Consider the following 17,021-nt stretch of genomic DNA (forward strand, 5'->3'; position numbering starts at 1 on the left):
GCTAATCTTAAAACCAGATACTGCCCGAAGGAACAAATCTGAGTAGCAGGGCTTCAGGTTTTATTCACATTCCAAAGGGAGGAGAAAAAGAAGCAAAATAGGAAGAACAAACCATTTTGCACTATCTTCCACAGTTTCTTCTAACTGACCAATTTACAGGAAAACAATATTATGAAACATTTATTTGTTATAACATAAATTCAGCTACTCATCAGAGAGCCACACTTGGATTAATTTTAAATTTGAGAGAAGATGGATAAAAATTATTTCAGTATTTTCTTCAGATTTTGCCAATAAAAGTTCCTTCTCATTTAGCAGTGTAGCTACAATCTTAGCTTCTGCAATGCGTTTGGCATTGTCCCACATATTAAAATAATTATACTTAATATTCTAGTAAATGATTGAGAATTTATCGAGGTAAAATAATGTCACTTCTGCTTTGATTACAATAAACTGTGCCTTAAGGCTGTTAAATCCATACTGTCCTGCCTGAGCTATCCATGCCTTGTCTAGAAGTATTATTTTCATTCTCCATCTCTCTCTCTCTTTCTTCTAGCTGATGACCAATCAGCAATATCCTGGGGTGCATCAAAATGAGCCTGGCCAGCAGGGCAAGGAAGGGGATTGGATTCTGCCCCTCTGCTCTTCTCCGGTGAGACTCCCCTGCCATGCTGCTTCCAGCTCTGGGGATGAATCACGGGAAGGACATGGAGCTGTTGGAGCGAGTGCAGAGGAGGAGCACCACAGTGATTGGAGGGATAGGGCATCTGTCATACGAAGAAAGGCTGAAACAATGGAGTTTGTTCAGCCTGGAGAAGAGACAGCTTTGGGGTGATCTAAATGTGGACTTCCAATACCTCAAGGGAGCTGACAGCAGAGAGAGAGGCATGATTTACAAGGGCATGACAGGATAATGGGAATGGACTCCAACTAAGAGAGAGTAGTTCTAGATTAGATATTAGGAGGAAGCTCTCTATTGTGAGGGTGGTGAGGCACTGGAACAGCTTTTCCAGAGAAGCTGTGGATGTCTCATCCCTGGAGGTGTTCAAGGCCAGACTGAAAGGGCTGAGCAACCTGGTATAGTGGGAGGTGGCCCTGTCCATGACAGGGTATTTGTAACTAGATGATCTCCAATGTCCCTTTCAATCCAAATCTTTATATTATTCTATTACTTGTTTTAGGTGTTCAAAACCTAAAGAAAAGAAAATAACCTTCCATCTCCCCTATTTTTTCTTTTACTCAAAAGAGAATTCCAGAAAAAGTAAGATATCACTTTACCTGCCTTAGCTCATCCTTTTAATACTCCACCAAGGCAAAAAATCTTTCACCTTGAACATCATCCTCTCCATTATGAGCTCAAATAATAGTGTAAAATGTAAAGTGAACATTAGTTATTTTCTGGCAGCAAGTCTCAATGCTGTATCTTTCCATCACTGAAATTATGCTGAAAGAATTCTCTTTACAGCAGGAACTCCGGACCATTAGATTTTATTTTGGTGGATGAAATCCTCATCTGTGCTTTTACCTTTTGTTTTAGATGCAAAAAAAATGTAAAGATGAAGATAAGTTTTATGAATTAGTTGCAGTATAATAACTTCTGTCCCCCAAATGAATTCAACAACCCCTTCACCTAACAATGTTTTCCTACTCAGTATTTTCTGAAGGAGTGCTGAGCTGAAGAGTCTTATGAAAAAAATGTTTCTCGGATTTACCAAAGAATTCCCATTTTCTGAAAACACAAGACGGTCTTCTAAAGAAACTTTTAGATAGTCTTGGAACATTTTCCCTTATTATTAAAAGTAAATTTAAAATAGCTTGCAGTCAATCTATTGTTTTTGAAACAACTTTCACAGACACTCAGTATTTTCTTACCCTACTGAGTCTATGTCTACCTTATAAAAAAACATTAAAAATGTTATAAATGTGCTAGTGCACCTACATGTAAGATCTTACCTGCTGCCCATTTCTTCATTAATTTTTCTCCACCTTCAATGAAGCTAACCATGGAAAAAAAGAGGAGACTGACTTTTGTTTAAGGACGAGTAGAAATGTGTTTTCATGTGGAAGAACCTAGCACGAGAAACAGGCAGCTGGTAGGACACATGCATTTAAGAAGGCAGTAGATGCATCACTGGGAATTAGAAGAATCTTCCTCCCTGTCAGCTCCTTCCACAGCACAAAATTATAGCCCTGTGCATTTAAAAAAATTTAATCCTTTCCACTTTTGCTCATCTTTATCTATTTTACCCCACTTCCTAATACTAGTTTCATGTCCAAAAGTACTCTAACTGTTTTAGTTCAGCTGTAAATTTTGCCAGTTGGTTCAAGCTGGTATTTATTAAATGAAGCAGACAGTGAGGCTGGGAATGGTGGAATTAGACTTCAAAAAATTTTTTTCAATATAAGTTGCTACTTATGAGCTTTTCTTTCTTTGTGCTCATGGTGGCCAAGATGATCACCAATCACCACTTCACTACTTCACTCAACCAGGAGGAGGACACTAAATTGAGGAGGACACCATTCCTAGTTGACTCCCTTAGTATCTGTACCATCAAGTTATCATCCAGGTGTTTTAAGAATCCTCTGGACCTGAAGAATCCTCTGTCCCAGCTGTGTGATGTTCCTAGTTGAAATCCCTGATAAGAACTGGGGAAGTTGATTGGGAGCTGTTCCTTTGTTCCTTGAAGAAAAATTCATTAGTGCCATTATCTTCCATTCATATTATTTGTCCCTTAACCTTTACCCAGAGGCTCTCAATCACAGCAATTGTGATCTCCGTACCCTGCAGCCCCCCCTTCACACACAGTGCCACTCCACTGTCCCACCCGCCCTGCCTGTCCCTCCTGAGGCGCCTGCAACCATCCCACATCTCCCCCAGCCACTGCAGCCGCTCATCCCACCAGGTTTTGCTTCTGCCAATGATGTCACGTGTCTGGGCCGAATCTTTGAGCTCATCTTGCTTGTTTCTCAGGCTGCATGTGCTGGTTTCCAGTGTGGTTTGTTGTTGCCAATACCTCACAGAGCAGATTGAGGGCTTGCAGTCTCAGTCAGGTCCTCAAGACTTGGTGTGCCATCCCACTCATTATCCCTGGCAATACTGCTTTTGTGCCTTTCTCCCTTCCAATTCAACTTTAAGATCTATCAATGAGTCCTTCTAACTCCTGTGCAGACTTCCTTTCTCCCTCTGAGAAAGCTGCATCCCATCAATTATCAGTAGTCCGGGTGGTGTAGAGACCATCTTCTGGTTAAAACCCCCCAAAATTCTACCAACAGCTCCAGCCTTAAAGTTCTGTGTTGTTTTGGTACAGGGCCTGCCTGTTCCTTTCAATATTCTTCAAATAGATGACAGTCCTAATGCTTGATGGCAATGAAATCCAATGTTCAAGAAAAACATGGCTGTAGTTTCAGGTGTTCAAGGTCTGTTCACAAACCTTCAGATTTGATAAAACAGAAAGTAGAATCTGTTTGCATATTATGGAGGAACCCATAACAGTATTCCAGCTGAGAAAACTCAGACTTTTAAGTTAGCAAAAGTGCTGAAATGCTCCAGAATATATTATTACAAATTTCACTTATATCTCTGACTGGGCTGCAACATTAGGTTTAAAAGATCAGTAATATATCACCTGAATTAATAGCACTACAATGAAAAGATTTATATATTTGTTTTGCCAGTTCTAGAGGATGTTTCCTCCTTTCTGAGAAGGTTTCTGATGATAGCAACATATTGATTAATTTCAAGCCCTTACATAGTTTAAAAATCAAATTACAAATTTGTATGCAATTCAAGTTGAGAATCTCATAAGTCAAAACCTGTGATTTTTTCTCCAACTGCAGAGCAATGTTTTTTCCTTAAACCACCAGCATTAACAAGAGCAGCCACAGGTCTGCTTAAGGCCAGGTAATGCTTGGTGCCACTCTGATTTTCTAACATGCTGGACTCTCAACTGGCCCTGAATATGTTAATAACGTGACACAGAACAGAATAGTTCAGTTCAATCTTACAGTCTAGTTTGAACAAAGCCCCCTTTTAAGTCTGTTAACTGGAAGAGGGCTACTTAATATTGTTCCTCGTCATCTTGCAGAATCTGTATATTTTCAGGCCTATGGAGTTCTTGACTGGGTCACACATTTAGGTCAACACCACAATAAACTAGGTGAGATTGTGGTACTCCCATGAGAGAGTACCTTACCTGTGATTCACTTACCAGGGAGTCACTTACCCTGCCAGAAGAGTGATTTAGCATTGGTCTGAAAAGAGTTTGATAGAAGGTCATAAAGATTAGCAGCATTAATTTCTGTGGTTGTTGAGAAATATAATTTTGGGGGAAAAAAAGGAAAAAAAAGTCATACTTGTCCTTCCCTGTTTTAAAACTTGCTTGGCTGTATTGAAAGTGAGTAGAAATGGCACTGCCACAGAGATGAAAGCGTTAGTTAACTAACAATATATGGAGTTAATGCAGCTATTAGAGTATTTCTGAACATTAAAATAACTCTGCCTATTCTATATTCAGCATTATGTCTGAGGAATACAGAATTAGTATATAAAAACATACTCCCATTGGATAAAGTTGCTCACACATGCCTTCTATTATTCCAGTGCCAAGATGTCTATAGCTGTTTTTTTCATTAATTTGCACAATTATTTACTTCCCAGAAATCTATTCCAAATGACCTGTAAGCCAAGTTTCCTTTATGATTCAGGCAGTAATTATATAATGGCCTAATTCCTGGAGAAGATTAAAAACAAGTCACTTTCTTACTTGTGTTTTGACAAGGGCTTTCTTTTATTTAAAAATAAAAGTTAATAGAATTCTTTCCTTACTATTGTATGAATTTTTCTAGAAAATTCCAGAACTAATAAATATCAAGACTTTTATTTAAAGGTAATCAGAGGAGCCTTTCAATAGACTACAATAAAGACATTTCTCAGTCCAGTGTGATCAAAGACATGTGGAAAAGTCCAATTTCATTTGTTCAATGCAGTTTAAATGCTTATTTTCACTAGTCATCAAATTTGTTGGGGCTATAACAGGAGACTACCTCACTTTTTATTGAATCAGTCATGGTAAAATTTTCTTTGTAGGGCCTAAGCAATTAATTGACACATTTATTCAATACTCTATGGACTGAAAATGGAAGCCAACAAAAAAGAATGGTTTCAATGGAGGAAAACAGTAAGAAATTATTTTCTGCCAAGCACGATTTCCTTTGCATTAAGCCCTTGTGGGAGGATCTCGCCAGAATAAATATTTTCCCCACATGAGGAATAGATTGAGTAGCTGATGCTGCTGAATCAGGTTACTGGGCTCAATGCTCCAAAACAAAAATCCTCCCTCTCTCCCTTGACATTTTGTGTTTATCACAGACTGAATTTTATTGAATTCATGGCCTCCATGTTCAAACCCCCAGTTCATAGTTTTCATTGAATGAAATTGCTGCCAATGCCACTTACCCTTGAAGGCGTTCAATGTCTCAGGTGCTTGAAAAGCCTTTTTGTGGTGTTTTGCATTGGCTGTTGCAAGCATCTCCTAGCACTTCAATGTCTAATCGGGAAAAAAACCCCTGATGATATTTGGCCTTCCTGCTTTTGAATGTGCTTGGCTATAAAGCTTTGCAATAGTGCTCACAGCGTGTCAAGAGATATGAATTAGGTTTTTACACTTCATTCTAATTTAGTCTTTCCAATTTGTCCTTATTTTTCCAAAATGGGTATAGGCTGTGATCATTGAGGCCAAACTCCAGCATTCTATTGCTTCCAGTTTTGAAAGCCCAACAGACCCTGAATAAATACCCAGAAAAAGTCAAAACTGTCTAGATTAAGAATATAGAGCCATAATGATATTTTTGCAGTTATTATGAAGCTGATGATCAGTTTAGCATGCAATTGCTAAATTTAACTGCCTCTTTAGATGGTACTGCTTCTGCGCATTTAAACCTTACAATTCATTTTCTCTTGTTATTGGAGGGACTGAAAGTGTTGGAATTGCCCTTCATACTCCCTGTTCTTTATCCCTGAGGCATATGGATTTGGTGGCTTATTGTGCTTTGGGTTTGTTTGGGGTTTTTTGAAGGTTTCTTTTGTGCAAAAGATTAATAGTGGATTTATGTGTTAAAAGGGGTTTTCTGGGCTTGTGGTCTTTGAAGATGAAACTTTCTATTTACGGAAATTAATTTAGATGCTCCACAATGTTTTTTAACTCTCTTATCAGAGCATCTTGCCACATTTATTGATCAGATTAAATGACTAATAACTGTATTGGGAAAAGTAATAAGAAAAAAGATAAGCAGTTGGAAATTTATTTATTATGTCAAATAACCTTTTCATAACCAAGCCAAAGCTGGTTTTTTTTTTGAATTTAAAACAACACAGGAAATATGGTAATTGGGAGAAGCAAGGGATTCCTGTTTTAAAAAATATTCTGAAGCTGACTGGTAGGGATCATTGTTTCCTTCCTGGTTGCATAATCACCTAGGGCATAACACCAGGGTCTTTTCCACAAATGTGTCTGACTAAATTATCAATATTTTTAGATAACATGACCCCTGATTTCATCTAGAAGCTAAGCCTATTGAATGATATTGTGACTTGGTATATGTCTAGGATCTCTGTTCTTACTAATTAGTCTTCACAGGAAGGTCACATAGAAGGAAGTCTGGCTTTTTGCTCCATTTTCTTCCAGGGAACCTGAAGTCCAAGGGGATGAGAGAGGCAGAACAGAGCAGATGGTAATCCCATGCTTTTTCCTGAACCATAGCACACAGGATAGCCTGGAGAAAGAAAGCTAGTGGTTTACTCTTAGAACAGGAGACCAGTAAATTACAAACTTCTTTGGGCAAGGAGTGAGGATTGTAATTCAAAAATGGTGTCTAACACTCTGCCTCCAGAGTCTAATCTAAACGCAGAGTAAGCATCACTTCTACTCAGCACTGCTCCAAAAATTGACAGACCCTCCCAAATGTTTAATTAAAGCTAATAAAATATAATGCTTTGAATTTCTTCTTATGTTTTCCTTAATGTTTTTTTAATGTCCAGCATTACTGATAACAAACTGCAAGAATTTCTGCTCATTTTATTAAAGGAAATGCTTTTTATTTTTAATTCTAACAAATGGTTTTTGTCTTATTTCCTGTCCATGACATCTCAACTTTGGGATGATCTGAAATAACATGTCAGTGGAAAATTTGCTGCCCATTTCAAACACGTCAGTGGTTCATAGATTTCTATGCTTCTTGAATATTGCACAAAACAATTTATACTAGCACTTACAGATAAGTTGCTTGGCTCTGCAATTCTGTCTAAGTGGAGATCTTGGTAGCCCTGACTACTGTTCCAGTCAAGCACATTATATAGTGCATTAACACTTCTAGTATTGTCTCATTACACCTTGAGAAAATCTTTACATGCATTTACACATGCATATACACTTGTAAGTCCTGTTTTAATTAGTAGCAAATTGCCAAGAGGTGTCTCTTTGCTTCTACTAAAGAATGCTGTGTCAGTATTAATATTTTATTTAGTGACCATTCTAAATTACTTGTTCTATTTAGGAAAACAGAAAGCTGCCCCCACCCCCCCCCCAAAAAAAAAAAAGAGGGGTAAATTATTGTTAAAAATTTTAACAATAAAATTGGAAAATTGGACACTGGAAAAAACTGGAAAATTTTGTGCAAAAGAAAGGAAAACAGTGCATATTCAGAATTGTGTAATTTTTAGCTTTATCCTCTATGTGGTACAAAACATTGTTTGTAACAGCCATGCCTGGGAAAAGATATTCAGTATATTTATGTGAATGACAAAATGACAAGCTCCTTAGTTACAGCATGATTTTCATTAAATTTTAGCTCCTTCTTTAGCTTATGGAGTGGAGTGCTTACGACAATCTTCTATTTGACAAGCAGTTCTTGGATGTGTCAAACCCAGCTGAAATGCTCTCCTTCTCTCTGATCCTTACATGATGTTGGACCACATTTCAGCTCCAATGCTCTCTTAACAAGCTTCCTGTGCAGCCCTTGCTCTCCTGAGCAATAATTATTTGCCTTTGGTAGGGAAGACCTGGGTAATCTCCTAAAGTCTGTACTGAGACAAATCTTCAGCTTGCATAAATCAGACTAATTCCACCAAAGCAGCGAAAGAAGCAACATGGGTTTACACACGTGCAAAATCATGCCCTCTAAATCTGTAGGGCCTGACATTTCAAGGGCCTTTGTACTCAATCTTTAGGACTGATTTAGTGCTGAAATTTGAGAGCTTTCCTGGAGCAGAGCCAGGCTGCTCCTCAGAAGCAAGAACCCACATATATTTCCCATTAATCCGTGATTTCTTTCTATATTCAGGATGTTAAAGTAAAATAAATAGTGCAGTAAAATGCAAGTAACTCTTTGAAATCTGTACAGTTTTTGAAAGAATATGTTACTGCTGAACTTGATTTGTCATAGCATCAGCAGCACATTTCATATTGAACCTTATCAATGCTTAATTAAAAAAAAAATTTTGTTGTAGTATAGTTTATAGACAGAAAGGGCAGAACTAAAATAAATACGAAACACTGTTGCCAAATACTAAAGTTTTTACAGGCACCTTCTGTCAAATGTTCATGAGGGTTTCCCACCACATAACGTATCTTGCACATGCAATTTATTCTCAGCTACTACATCTCAGATGCTAAGACTGACCTTTGAAAAAAACAATGAGCACCTGTAGAGGAACTGAATAGATATATTTTGATGAATTATTTTTCCCTCAAAACTAAAACCACTTTTTCTTTGTCTAGCCTGTTAGTACCCAGAGTATTTCCTTTAACTCAGCCATACCTAACAATGTTTAAAGGGTTCTTTTCAGGGTCTTTGGTTCATGTTGGCATTTCCAGAAAGGAAATCACACATTATTTTCTTCTGACTCAGTTGCAGCAATATGTGGTTGTACTCTTGGCCAGTTAATAAAAAAAGAGTGTTTTATGAAGGCCACTAACTTAACATTACTCAAGAGCTTTGGCCCATAACTACTTGGCTGAGGTCCACAAACGACTTCTTTGTGGACACGTCTGCCCCCCTGCACTCACCTCATTAACAGAGCAGGCACCAGACTATGCCAGTTAATGCTTCACACTGAGTATGAAAGCCAGAAGTAGGATCTAGTGCTTGAGATTTCAAGACTTTCCAGTTCCCTCCCCTGCCTGACAAAATCAGAAGAGCTGCACCTGGAACAAGGGCTATGTTATCACTTTTTCTGCCTCCCAGGCTGAGGTTTGCTCCTTCCATCTAGGAAAAAAAAAGGGAAAAGCAAAGGTAAATGCTCTAATCTTTGTATTATCTGTGACTCTGTTCCTCACTCACTGCCCTGTATGGTATTTTAAAGTGAAAAAGCCATTTTATTGGCTAAATCCTGTATCTAATGGCTTTATTACATATCTATGAAAAGTACCATTTAGTTAAAGAAAAAAATAGAAAAAAGAAAAAAAAATCTGAATTTATAGCCAGACTCTAAATAAAACCTTCTGTGAAGATTTCCTGCAAACCTATGTGCAGAATCACTTTGGGTTTTTCATGCATCTCTGCAGTTGCTTTTTCACTGACAGCAATATTTTTCATTGGTTGCTACTTTAAAGACTTTTAAAAATTTTCAATCTACAGATCATATGAACCATGAAGCAGGAAGAGGGTGGAGCATTACTAAACACACAGCCAATAAATTTCTTCAATCTCACCTGAGACCAGTAAGATAAATCAAAATGATGCCTAAGGATGAATGAAAAATTACCAGACTGCATGTAACACAGCAACTTTACAAGAATTCTAGGACACAGAGTTCCAAAAATGAATTACTTTAAAATAGAAAGTATATAAAACCAAACAAAAAAACTTTCACGTTCTATTAAAAATGTCATTATAAGCTAACTTGCCCTGCAGAAAATAGATTTTTTGTTAAAGTGCTTGACTTAAAAACCTCATTTAAATGCCTTTTAGTCTTTTTTTTTTAATCTTCTTGCTTTCTGAAACCGCAATTTCCTGTTGAAGGCTTTCTGTAAATGTTTGCCCAAGTTTTCTATAAAATCTGCAATCTTGCTCATAGCAAGTCAGTCTTGGTAGCCTAGGTCTGTCCTCTGGAACTGAGGTACCGCTGCAGAGTCTCTGATATAAAATTCTAACGTGTTGGGCAAAAACTTGATATCTACAAAAACCATTTCCACAGAGGGCACTTACCAAAAGCAGAGAATGGAAAATAAAATTATTTTGATTTTGAACAAACCATAAGTGATTTTTACTGTCAATGTTCTGGGATGCAAGTCAGCAAAAATCTACATTTTTTGGTCAGAATCTGGAGACAGGCAGTCCCACTAGGGTAGGGGTGAAAATACGGCATGAAATCCAACCTGTCACATGGAAAGAGAACAAGAGTTTGGACAACTCATTAACAATTTGAACTTGAATAGGAGTAACACAAAGTGATTTATGAACAAAAAATATTTTGTAATTTGTAAAATTTGCAAACAAACTTTTTGTTTCAGTCGAGCTTTGAATAGGCAGATGTCTACTTCAAACAAGCCACCTCCATACCTGGCACTGATGGACATCCCTGGTGTCACTTCCAACAGAGAGGTCCGTGATTTCTGTGGCCCTAAAGGACTGAACCCATAAGCTTAATTGTGACAGTTGCTGTATCTTATAATAAAAGAGCCATGTTTACAACAATGTGTGCCCAGTCCTACACCCAGCACAACAGGAATGGTTTTTAGCTCTGTGAGCACAAGGCTGCTCCACAGATAGAGCGCAGCACTCCTGAAGGAGCAGAGCAGTGCCATCACTCACTCCAGCAAGGGAATGATGTCCTGCAGCCACCAGCCATGGGATTTTGCTTTGAAGTCTGAATATGGCAATATAATTAGATGGACTTAGGTTTTTTACACCAGTGTGTTTGGAAGACAGGGTAGTTATGGCATTTAATGCAGGAGTTCTGAATTTCTTACTGTATGTAATGAGTGTAGAGCTGAAAAAATAAAATTAAGACAGAAGACTGAATAGAAAGATCAATTAATATTTGATCCTAAAATCTCTTGTGTTTTTCAAAAACTTGGACTTTAATGGTAAATATATCATTTGCTCATATTCTTTCAACACTTACGCTATTGTGCATGTGTTAATGTATACACAGCCTTCATCACTTGAGTCCTATTTTTCTAGGCAAGTAATTTTTGTTCTGATTTTCTTGATAAACAATTTTAAGCCCTATGGGTTTTTTAAGCTGACAGTGCTGTTTCACATGGATATTATTTTATTCATGGAGATTTTATTTCATTCTTCAAAGTTTTTTTCTTTCAAATAACCTTCAAATTTAGGAAAGTTTTTTAACAGAGCTTCATGTCTGAGAGACTGTAATGACAGAATGATCACTTGAACATTCAGGAATGGTTCACATATGAGTCTGAAGAAATTGTCAGCATTCATTAATAAAAAGCCGAAGATCATTTATAATACATCAGATAGAGCCCTTCAGGAATGGAATGGGGTGGAGAAGGTTTGCTTTATTTTTCATTAAATGAGATAGTGAAAGCCAAGTGTTTTTCTCTTAAACAGGATTTCAATTTGATCAGTCTTTCTTTAGTTGCAATCTAAAATCTATTTTATGTGGATTGCTAAGGAAATTGTGAATAAAGCCTACATAATATGCATCTGTAAACTATATTCTTGAACAGAATGAGTAGGAAATACTCAAAGAATAATTTTGTGTTGCCAGGAATAGTGTTTCAATGTGAAGTATATATTGGAATCCACCAAAAATAACCAGAAGCCTGCAGAGCTTGTTTTCCAATCTTGTGATGGCAAACAGCAGCTTGTAGTTGCTGTACATCAGTTGCACAAAGGATTAACTTTGAACGCTAAGTCCACACTAGCGTGATGCTGTGCAAATTTAATAACTTATTGGGCGGTAGGGAGCTGTGGACTGGAATGGCTCTGGTTCGGTGCTCCTGCTTCGTCTGTTGTTAATAGCTTCAGATCTCACTAGGACTTTGAGAGGAACATTGCATCCGTCAGGGCAGGAAGGGGAGAATCTCCAAATGCTATGATTTCCTCACCTCTGCATAAGAAATCATTGCTACAATTCTAGCCCTATACTCTGCCAAATACAATTGAGACTTAAAACCACTGAAGAGATGACCAAGGCTACCATTTCTGAACACAGCACAATCATTTGAAATAATTTACTTCTTTTGGGCTGCTACTGTAAATATGCAGTACTAGAGCACTGCCTTGATTAACCAGTCCCTAATTTCCACCTAGCACAGTATTGTAAGAGTTATAATTATGACCACTTCTATGCAATGCTCTCCAGTGAAAATGCAAGAAGTATTTAAAATAAGGCCCTTTTCAATCACTTTCTTACCAATTCGAAAACAGAAAAAAAACCCCTTATTCAGCTGTTGGTACCTGGCTGAACCCACGTTGTTAGCAATTCAAACTATAATTAGAATCCAAACATTAACTTCAAACCAATATTAAATATTAACCTCTCCCTAAGGTACTCCTTATTCATGCATTATGTAGCATTATGTGACTTCCTATTTTTAGCCTTTAAAACCTAATTTGGCTATCCAAGACCATAAAAGTAATAATTTCTGCTATCGCATTAATCTGACAACAAGGATAGTAAAGCCAAAACTAAATCTTGATGTGATTAATTTGAAAAATTAATGGAACTGAGAGCTTATGAAATTTGCATTCAGTGAGAAAATCCTGGCATGGTGACATCATGAGGAGAGCTTGATAGACAAAGACTAAAATCCATTTCCTTGTCACCATTAAAACAAAACCAAGATGTTTGAATTTTTACAAAACACCAGTGGATACATATTCAAAAGACACATGTGATGGGTTAAACACAGCTAGCAGTCAAATGCCCATTCATCTGCTCACTCACTTCCTCTTGTCAGCAGGACAGATGAAGAAAATAGGATAGAAATACTTGTGGACTGTGATAAAAATAGGGAGATCACTTACTAATTTTTGCCTTGGACACATCAGTCTCAGCTGGTGGGAAATTAGATTACATTTACTTCCAATTAAATTACAGTTAATAACAATAATTTATTAGAAAAAATAATAAATAATTTTCAGTAATATTTTTTATTTCCATACTTTTAAAAAGACCCTAAAAGACACTTTGTCTCTTTTCTTAGTTCAAGTTTCCCTGCTGCCCTCCCAACTTCATGCACATCAAATGGTTCACAGACAATTATTAAAAAAGGTGTTATGTTAAGCAAGTGACTGTTTCCTATCATTACCCTCCCCTCAACACTCTTTTTCATGCTCCAGCCTGGGCTTTTCACAGACTGTATTTCCACCAGAAAATATACACTGGCTCCAGTGTGAGGCTTCCCCACAGGCTCCAGTGTGGGTTCCTGCTTCACCACGGGACATCTCAATCTGCTTGTGGTGTTCTCCCTCCTTTTTCTCATTTTCTCTCTTTCACCTTCTTTTCCCGCTCCCGTGCACTTGTCTGGTGTGTTTTGATCTTTCTGAAAAGTGCTTTCAGAGAGGTATTTCTAGCTTGGCTGCTGGGCTCAGCTCTGTCCTGTGACATGTCTGGTGGAGACAGAATGATTGTGTCTGCACAGGGCAGCCCCTGTCCTCTTCCCACAGTCTGCAGTCTGCACACAGAGCACAAATACATACACACATTTGCTGCTGTGTAGCTTTTCAGTGTTTGCTGCAGTTCACTTTAAACCTGTTCCAAAATTTCCATGTTCAAAAGCAGGAAAAGAAGAATTTCTGCCAAATCATGCAGGTGAATTGTACTGACAAGCCCCTTAAATCTGGTATGTCTCTACCTGCATTCACTAGAGCCATCTCCACACCGTATCCTGCTGCCTCCAGCAGAGGTATGGCTGCCTTAGTGAAGGCTGCTACTGCCTCATTCCCTGTGCGTTTTTCCTGGGTTTGAGTCATTTGGAGTCTCCCTTCACTGGTTTGTTTCTCAATGAGGGGTGTCACTATAGATTGCTATCAGGTGCTTCTGGGGTATGGCAGCTCAGAAGAAGTTTGGACTCAGAGCTGGCATGGGATGATGGCAAGACCCATGTGGTGCAGCAACGCCTGAATCTCAGCGCCTCAACCCTGCCACTTCCAGCTGGGCCACAGGAGTGAGCAGGTGGTAAAATAGCAGATAACTTTGAGTAAGGGATATGGCCACTGCACTCCAAAACAACACTGGAAAACAATGTCTTAACATTAATCCTTAGCAAAAGTCTTTAAAAATAATCAAGATTCTATGCCTTCTGGGGTAGCTTTCAAATCTCTCAGTTGCTGTTGTTTATTTCAGCACCTCATGTTTTTGCAGTCCTTTCTTTTAACAGAAAACTACAGCCTTTATACACAGGCCAGACAAGGAAACAACAGTAAACATACTTTTCTAATCCACACAAAACTCAATGTCTTTCCATAAATGGATCAATTTGTAGGAAATACCTTTAGGTTGTGTACAGTCACCTCTAACAATAGGGAAAGCAACTGCGTGCACTTTTCCATCGGAATCACTGTATGCCATCAGTATGTTTTTTGTTAAAGAGTATGTTCTCAAGGCATCAGAGTAGAGAATTTATTCTACTGCTGAAGTTCATTCTTTATCATTCTGAAAGCATGAATTTACTATGAAAAGGCTTATAGTTTCTAGGCTGCAACTTCTAAAGCAAATTACTGCAGTCCTGCTGGACAAAGGAGAGCTTTGCCAGAGAGGCAGAGAGTGTCAATCAGCAAACAATCTTAAAAACATTTTTATAAAATATGCAGAATATATTAAAACTGTGAGAGGGAAGGACCAAGCTACATTCAGTACCCTCTGTCAGCCTAGGATAGTCTATATATCCCAAACCCAAAGAAACAAAATTAGATTACTTATTACAACACCAAGTATTTTTCCCGTATATTTTCTGCCATTTTGAGAATATTCAACTGTGGAAGAATTGTGTCCTTCTGTGTACTGTATTTATATGTATTAATGTACCTAATTTCTTTTCTTTAAGCTCTGACAGAAATCAAGAAACTTATTTGCAAAGTTTATATCAATTCTCTTAACACTTAATTGGAGATCAAATATGAACGGGAAATATTTGGCATTTTTGTCACATCATCCTATAGTCTAATGAAAAAAAAAATATTGTCAAACTGTCAAGAGGAATTATTTCTTCTATTTTTAATGTGCATTTTCTATTTTCACATTTTGATTTAAAAATATGCTTTTAATAAGAAGCTTTTAGATTCCTTATTGTTTTTGTAATCTGTCTGTTTTTCATTGACATGTTTTATCTCTCTGCTGATACTTAGCTAGTGGCAAGAAGAGATTATTTTTGCTAGATTAAGACACAAAATCAAATGCTGAAAACAAGCCCCTAAGCCACTAACATTACAGTTAGAAGAATCACTTCTCTAAATCACTAACTGCCTATAAGTGGTTATTCTAGCTCCTTCACAGATACTCGTATTCACATATGGAATTAACTTTGCAATCCAAATCTAAATTCAAGATGATTATGTGAAGTATGATTAATTTTTAATGCGACAACAAAGCTGAACATGTGGAGAAAAAGTAGAGCATGCAGCTTGGCTAAACACTGAACTATCATCTTCCGTAAAAGAAAGAATAATCCTGAAATGTTCTGCAGGGCTAAAAAAGCACTTGTCATCACATTTATAAAACAAAAACTTTTATAGAAAGTTTTTGTAGAAAAAAATGGCAAAAGTAATTTTAGATGTTGAGGAGTATTGATACAAAAGTATCAAGGTATTTATTTTAAGAGGTATTCCTAAAACAAGAAGGTACCACCTTCCATTTTAATTCCTAAAGGATTCTATCAGCCTCTTATCTGAGGGCTGGTTTTTGGCTGACTGCTTTGGATTTTTATCTGTCCATGTGAAGTGATAGTGGCAGCATAATTTGGGCTGATATGAGCAGGAAAGATCTGCAGACAGAACTAAACCCATCTGTTAGACAAGCAGGGTAACTTTCTGAGCATAGAGACTAGCATCTGAAGCGATAGGAGAATATTTTACCCTGCTTCTGTTTCAGACCTGAAAAACAGTTTTTGCATCCCAAGCCTTGCTCTGGTTTTCTACCCATGTTCTCTGGACTAAGAAAATTAAATTTCTTTTCCCTTCAAGCTATTGCTTTTGAACAACTCTGTTTTTCTATGTCAGTTTGGCTTTCATAATATATTGTTTCCTTCTACTAAATTAATGCAATAGATTCTCTCTGGATTTTTAACTACAGAGTATTCATATATGTACTAGTCCATATGATCTTTCCTCATTTATTCCAATATCTGTCCAAAATAAAATTTGGATGAGTTTTCAAGAAGTATTTTTCTAATTAAATATGTAGAAATCCACATCAGAGGGAAAATGCATCAACTGAACACTACTTTCTCTGAAAAGTCATCACAGTTTTCTTTTTCCTGTTTTTTTTTTTTTTTTTTTTTTTGGTCTAGAATAGGTAAATATGTGGTATTTTTTCCCTTAGATTTAATTTAAAATAGAAAACATGGAAACAAAACATGAGTGAATTACAGACTGGCACAGGCTGTACTGGCTGAGATATTGCAGATATAAGAACTACTTATTGAGCAGTAGACCAGTGAAGATTACCCCTTACAGTAAATCTGAGTCCACACATTTTGTGTGTGGCAAAAACAAGAGATAATTAGAACATGTTCTTCATCATGTTACAAGTAGTAGAAAAGGACAGTGGATTTTCAATTCACCAGCCAACCTGGTGAATTTGATGTTTCTCCAGTTTTGCTTTGCCCTTCTCCAGTTTTGTTTGATATTTCTCCAGTTTTGCCTTGCCCTCCTTGGCAGGTCCTTGGGCTCTGAGACTTTCATGTGAAATTGGAAGTGGGGAGCTGGGGCTGTGCTGGTGGGAGCAGCCCCCCTCACATTTCTCCTTTCCCAATGGGCCCCTAAGGGTGTAGAAAGCATTGATACACTTGTGTCCCTCTCCCTATGAAATATAAGACAAATTAAAGAAAGTG

This window comes from Haemorhous mexicanus, chromosome Z, assembly GCF_027477595.1.
Source record: "Haemorhous mexicanus isolate bHaeMex1 chromosome Z, bHaeMex1.pri, whole genome shotgun sequence".
In the NCBI taxonomy this organism is placed as follows: domain Eukaryota; kingdom Metazoa; phylum Chordata; class Aves; order Passeriformes; family Fringillidae; genus Haemorhous; species Haemorhous mexicanus.